This window comes from Rhynchophorus ferrugineus, unplaced genomic scaffold (assembly GCF_030347505.1).
Source record: "Rhynchophorus ferrugineus isolate W39M unplaced genomic scaffold, kcgeb_rfMv2 rfM3, whole genome shotgun sequence".
Taxonomy (NCBI): domain Eukaryota; kingdom Metazoa; phylum Arthropoda; class Insecta; order Coleoptera; family Curculionidae; genus Rhynchophorus; species Rhynchophorus ferrugineus.
The window spans coordinates 4756591-4762590 of NW_027472582.1; the positions used below are offsets into that span (position 1 = coordinate 4756591).

General features: G+C 31.5%; 1 long non-coding RNA gene across 1 annotated transcript; it reads left to right on the top strand.

Annotated features, from left to right (window-relative positions):
* Positions 1-4837: 4837 nt before the first annotated feature.
* LOC143193760 (uncharacterized) lies at positions 4838-5277 on the top strand. The gene is made up of 2 exons (XR_013005094.1): positions 4838-4975; positions 5086-5277. It is a non-coding gene; the product is annotated as an uncharacterized LOC143193760 (long non-coding RNA).
* Positions 5278-6000: the final 723 nt, after the last annotated feature.

Genomic DNA, 6000 nt, shown 5'->3' on the forward strand with positions numbered 1-6000 from the left:
ATTTATAAACCGCAGTAGGCAACACATTACACATCTTGATGACGTGAGTTCACTGTTAATTTGGATAGACTATAGTTCTATAGTCCTCCCAATAAAATAGCCAATGCACGTCATCACAATTTATAATGCAAAGTTGCCACACCATAATTACATTTTTGATAATTTTGACTCTGACAACAAAATACTAATGTAAATAAAATAATGAAACAAAAATAACTTTATAATTTATTAATTTATTGGAAGGATTTGTACATAGTCTATTCAAATTTTTTTGTATATGCCTCATCAACATTTATGACGTCAAAACGTCGCAATGTTGTCGCATCAACTCTGAGTTTTACTTCAGTTTGGCTTTGACATACAACAAAATTCTAATCTAAATAAAATAATCGAACAAATGTTATGAAATGTAATTTAATTCAACATTATAGTATATCCAAAAACTACAGTTAATTATACAGCCATAACAGTTTATAGGTTAGAGTTATAACCTCTTATCACTATTGCTTTCAAGAATTTTGTATACGTCTGACAACCGGACGACTTTAACAGGCTCATTCATTTACGTGTTCGAACGTATCAGACAGCATTATGCCTCTTTTTAACTAGAATAAAATAAGAAGGAAAATATTGTCTGATTCTAAAACGAATTTACAGATTGCGGCAGGCAATTCATTAAACATCTTGATGACGCATATACAAATAAACTTTGAATAGACGAAATCGACGATCGAAGCGTAATTGCGAAAAATCAGTAGAATATATTTTATTCAAAGTGTTGTCCATCGATAGCGGCTACTTTTTCTTATCCTTCAGGCAATTTACGGGTTCCATCTCAAAAGAAGGATGTATCTTTTGAGGCTATCCTCCATACAGGCCAGTACTTATATATGGGAACAAATAGTAATCTGAAGGAGCAAGGTCTGGAGAATATGGTGTTGTATTACGGGCTTATGTTACTCCCAACAATTCTGCAAATTCTTACTGCGTTTTACACGGATCATCATCGAGTAATGCCTCCAAATTATCGTTTTTATTTTTTTTCTAGCTCTCTAGAAAGCTCTTTGTCTTGAGTGCCAAAATTATTACTTTTGAAACATCGAAATCAGAATTCATATTGAAATTGATAGAGCATGATTTCCATAAGCGTCAAACGGCATTCAGATGCCCTTCAACCGTCTTTTTGTTCAAATTAAAGTAAAAAGTAAAACTTCCCGCAAGTGTAATTTGCTCGATACAAAGTCAGACATTTTCAACGCACTGAAAACATTTTTTGTTCACACTTCGACGAAATAATATATACTGAAAAGTGAATACTGTCAGTAAAGGTTCGATGTGAAGTTGGTCGCAAATGTACCCGATGATATTTAATAGACAGTAACACCATCTGTTGTAAATCCTTTAAAATTAATTCATTAACCTGATATTTTATTATTGAATTATAGCAAACCTACAGGAATATTAAAAAATAGTTGGTCTACTTACAGTAATTTTCTTGTTCACTTATATAATCGGTGATTTCTTAAAATGTTACCCTTGGCGGAAATTGTATAGATATTTCCACCAACGGTATTAATAACTACTTTTATGAAAAAAAGTATAAAAAACAACATTAACTTTTTAATTTTTGGATTATATTGAATCCAGAACAATATTTTAATGTAATAGTTGCTTTACACACTGAAATTTTCTTTTTAATTTACACAAATTGATGTATTAATCTGAATTGATCTTTCAACCAATGGTATTTTAGTTCTATTTTATTGTTTAAGACTATTTATATTTAAACATGTTTCATATGGCAATCTTATTTCTTAAAATTTAAAATTCGTCATTTTGTTTTGTTATTGATCCACATTTTGCTAATATTTCCAAATTGTTATCAACGTACAAAATGTTATAAAAATATTTTGCGGTATATTGAAATAAATTTGATTGACGAATTATATATGTAGCAATATTCACAAATAATACTTGATTTACTGTCAATATTTTTTTAAATTTTACCTTTGGTGCAAAATAGATTCATATTTTCACCAATGGTACTATAAAACACGTTATTTTTCTAATTTTTTAAATTATATTGCACGATAATAATTTCAAATAATACTAGTTTACTTACTGTAATTTTCTTGTTAATTTACATAAAATCGTTAATTTAAATATACCTTTGGCGCAAATTTCGATCAATATTTCCAACACTGGTAAATTACAAGGATTCAAAATGTAGCTGATTTATCGGCTATAAAATAAAACGGAACATTTTTTAAAAACTTAACCCTTGAAAATAGGAATTAATAATTCCACCAATGGTCGTTTTTTAAAAATATTTTCACAATTTGTAATTAACAGTTAGTTTATTTAATAAGAAAATTTTAATTGATATTTCCACCAATGGTAAATTAATTCTTTTAATTTTTTTTTCACTTTTAAATATATTTAATCAATGGAAACATATAAGCGATATTCTGAAAAAAAGTACTTTATAAACTGAAAGCTAAACCACATATTTCGAAAAGGTTGATCTTTTTTATATATGTTGACTAATATTACAACAATAGTTTCTTTTTTAAGTCATTATAAAAGATAGATAACAAACTATTAGACGGTTTATTCCTCTCAAATTTAGTAATCATCAATTGTTTTTGACCAGTGGTGAAGTGACATTTATCATTTTCCACCAATGGTTGGTGTAATTAGTATTTTGATTATTTCAGATTTAAGCTGCTTATTACTGAAGATAGAGTAGCAGTTTTGCTTCTTAAATGATATTTCAGTTTGCTTTTCACTAAGCGCTAATCTTAAAAACATATTTTGACCTTTTAAGACTTTTTTCTAGGTAATACCTAATTTGTAAAATTAATAAATGAACTGATTATGATTTAATATCCTATAAGTACATTTACATTTGACTGTAGCATGATTACTTCCATCTTAACTGTATTTTTTCAGATGTTTCTGTAGAAATCTGTTATTTTATTGAATTACATTTTACTAGAAATCTGTCATAACTTACGCCGAGAATCGTTATGCAAACAACACACCGACATTCTGAGCAGGTATACCCCCAAAAATATAAAACTTTACGATAGAAACTTCAGTTTTCAGGTGGAAGCACCAGTTCAGATGAATCCCGAAATATAAAAGGCAACCCTTTGTACAAGAAAAAACGATCATCTCGGGATATTCTATCTCGAGATAATGCAATACAAATTTTATACCTAAGGTGGGGTGTTTTTCGGCATTTCTTGTCTTTTTGTAGATTCCGAAATGATTTATATAATAGACAGGTTTGTTGTCCCATTCAGGTATTTAAACCGCGGGCTATCGGCATGAACCAAATACCTTCAAAAGACACATTGTTCTTTCGAAATAGAATCCGTAAATTGCCTCAAAAAAGAAAAAAAAAGAAAGTGAAAAGAAACACTACCCTGCAATATTCTTGGACCTATAGCATATCTAATGTAAGATGTAATTATTAAAAAAAAAACGTAAAAGGTTAAAAAAATTAGGTAAAAAGTTTGGACTTTCAATTAAAAAATATATTTTTTAATATTTTGCCAGAAAACTATCTCTTCGAACCACTGTAAAAATGAGTCAGATAAGAGCATGCCGCGTCAGCTATAATGCAACAAGTAAATCTATATCCGTCTCGCTCTCGCCCATGGGTGGATGTCGGTCGGACGGGCCCCGTCGACTCCGAAACGGCCTGAGAACGATGTGGAATCTCCTGACGTGGTTATAGTCCATGACAAAAAAAAGTACAGCCGGTCTAGCCGTGGGGGTCTGGCTCTGGGGCGTTGGCTGCATTTACCACGTCATCGTCTCGACGTATCTGAGTAAATTTAAACGTATTGGATTGTTCAACGTAACTCTTGCTCGGATCAAAGGTTTCTAGGTCTAGTTCAGGTTTTTTTTATTTCGGTAAACAGGTTCAAAAGCAAGCTTGTTAACGTTATCGGTGTTTGCAAAACTGTTTTATCAGTGACTAAGATTACTATACTATAATTTTTTTTTCGGAAACTCCAAGTGTCTTTTATCGTAAACATTCACTCGAAGTACTCGAGAGGAAACTTAAATATTGTACCTATAATATGTATATAGTAAAATGCATGGTACAATATTACTATAGGATAATACCTATACTCCAGCTACCATATATAGTATATCCAAGGTTTTTTTGCACATACGTCATGAAGATATTTAATGTGTTTTAGAACCAGACAATATTTTCCTTTTCATTTTATTCTAGCTAAAAAGAGACACAATGCTGTCTGACGGACTGATGAAGTACGAACCTGTAACCGAACTAGTCCGCCAAAGGTCGTCCGGTTGTCAAACGTATGCAGAATTCTTCAAAACAAAGTGATAAGACGTTATAAACCGAAAATCGCTGCTTATTATTACTCTGATTGAAAATTCCGAAGCCCCCTCTTGCCAGTAATATTTAATTGTCGTTAATTTGCTGCGATTTTTATTGAAAATATTATATTAAATTTATATCATACGTCAAGAGAGACATCATCATTGAATTGAATATATTATTACTAAATTGTCTCAATAAATACATTCAAACAGTAAATATGGATGCATTATATCCTGGTTCTAACTTTTTCGATAAAGAATTGCGAGTTGCGACGGACGGTGTAAATCTACCCAATAGTTGGACCACTTTTTTCCTCCTTACATAAGTTCCGAAAATATTCGGAAACAAACGAATGGCTATTTATAACGGGTTCTAATTAATTTTAAACACGTCATCACTACTTAAGGGTGGCGATTTTACCTACCATCAGCTTGTAAGGTACACGGAACTTTCGAAAAAGACATTTGCACTCTCGCGTCGAGCAGAACAGTTCGTCTTTGTCGTTCGAACCTAGAACAAAAGTTGGTTAAGTAGCTGAGATATGTTGTGTACCGGGAAGTCCCCAGGAGTTCGTTTCAGACGTTCAGCGTTTTTTTAAATTAAAATTCAGTAAGTTTTGGCGTGAAAATGACTATACCGTGTGTTTTAATTAAATATGTTTAATTATTACTGACGATGTTTCATCATTTTTCGTGTTGTGAAGAATTTCTGTGCTTTAGGTTGAAAAACTGAATCAAGACTCTTTTGTAAGGATTAGTTTGGAAGGCTTCTGCAGATGTCGCAACAAGTGATAATAATCGATGTCTCTTTTTGAAAACCAACTGTAAAGCAGAACATTTATTATGGAATTTCTATAAATATAAGTGTTTCTGACGAAGAGTGTGGTAAAGATGACAGGTTAATGTGCCAGGTACTGTTTTATCTACAAATAGAGTTCCAAGCATCACCTAACTAATATATTTTTATTACTAGAAAAAACGTAACCACTGATATAACCACCAGTGGTATTTCCCTTACTACCTTTATGTACAATGTAATAATTTAATTTAAAAAATACATGTACGTAAAAGGTTTATTTAATTGATAGTTTAGTTAGAATGGTTTTTTGTAATTCACTTTCTTCCTATTAAAATTAAAATCCACTTCCGTTACATGGTGTAGTTGGAATTGAATCAGCACCTGAATCGATTCGGTGGAATGAAATGGTAATAGTGGACGAAAACTGCTTTAATTTACCCACAACCAGAACCATCCTAACGGAAGAGCTCTTCGTCATTGACAAAGTTTTTAATCTTATTCTCGAAAGTCAAGAACAAGCCTTTCGTGACTTTGTGAATCGCGTCATTACAAGTCGTGCAAGTAATCGAGTCCATAAACCTCCGTCATCTTTTACTATCATAGAAAACTAGATCAACTGAACCGGAGCCTACTAGATAAATCATAAAGTGAGAGTTAATAAGAAGATCTACTATAGAAGACCATACAAATCAGATATTAAAAAAAAACGGACTAAAAGGCATCAAATTGAGACAAAAGCTCAAAAAGATGCTCATGTCAATAATATTTACGCGGATGGCGAATATTAAAATAAATGGATACACGAATTGATTAAGATGTCGCCTTAAAACATGAAG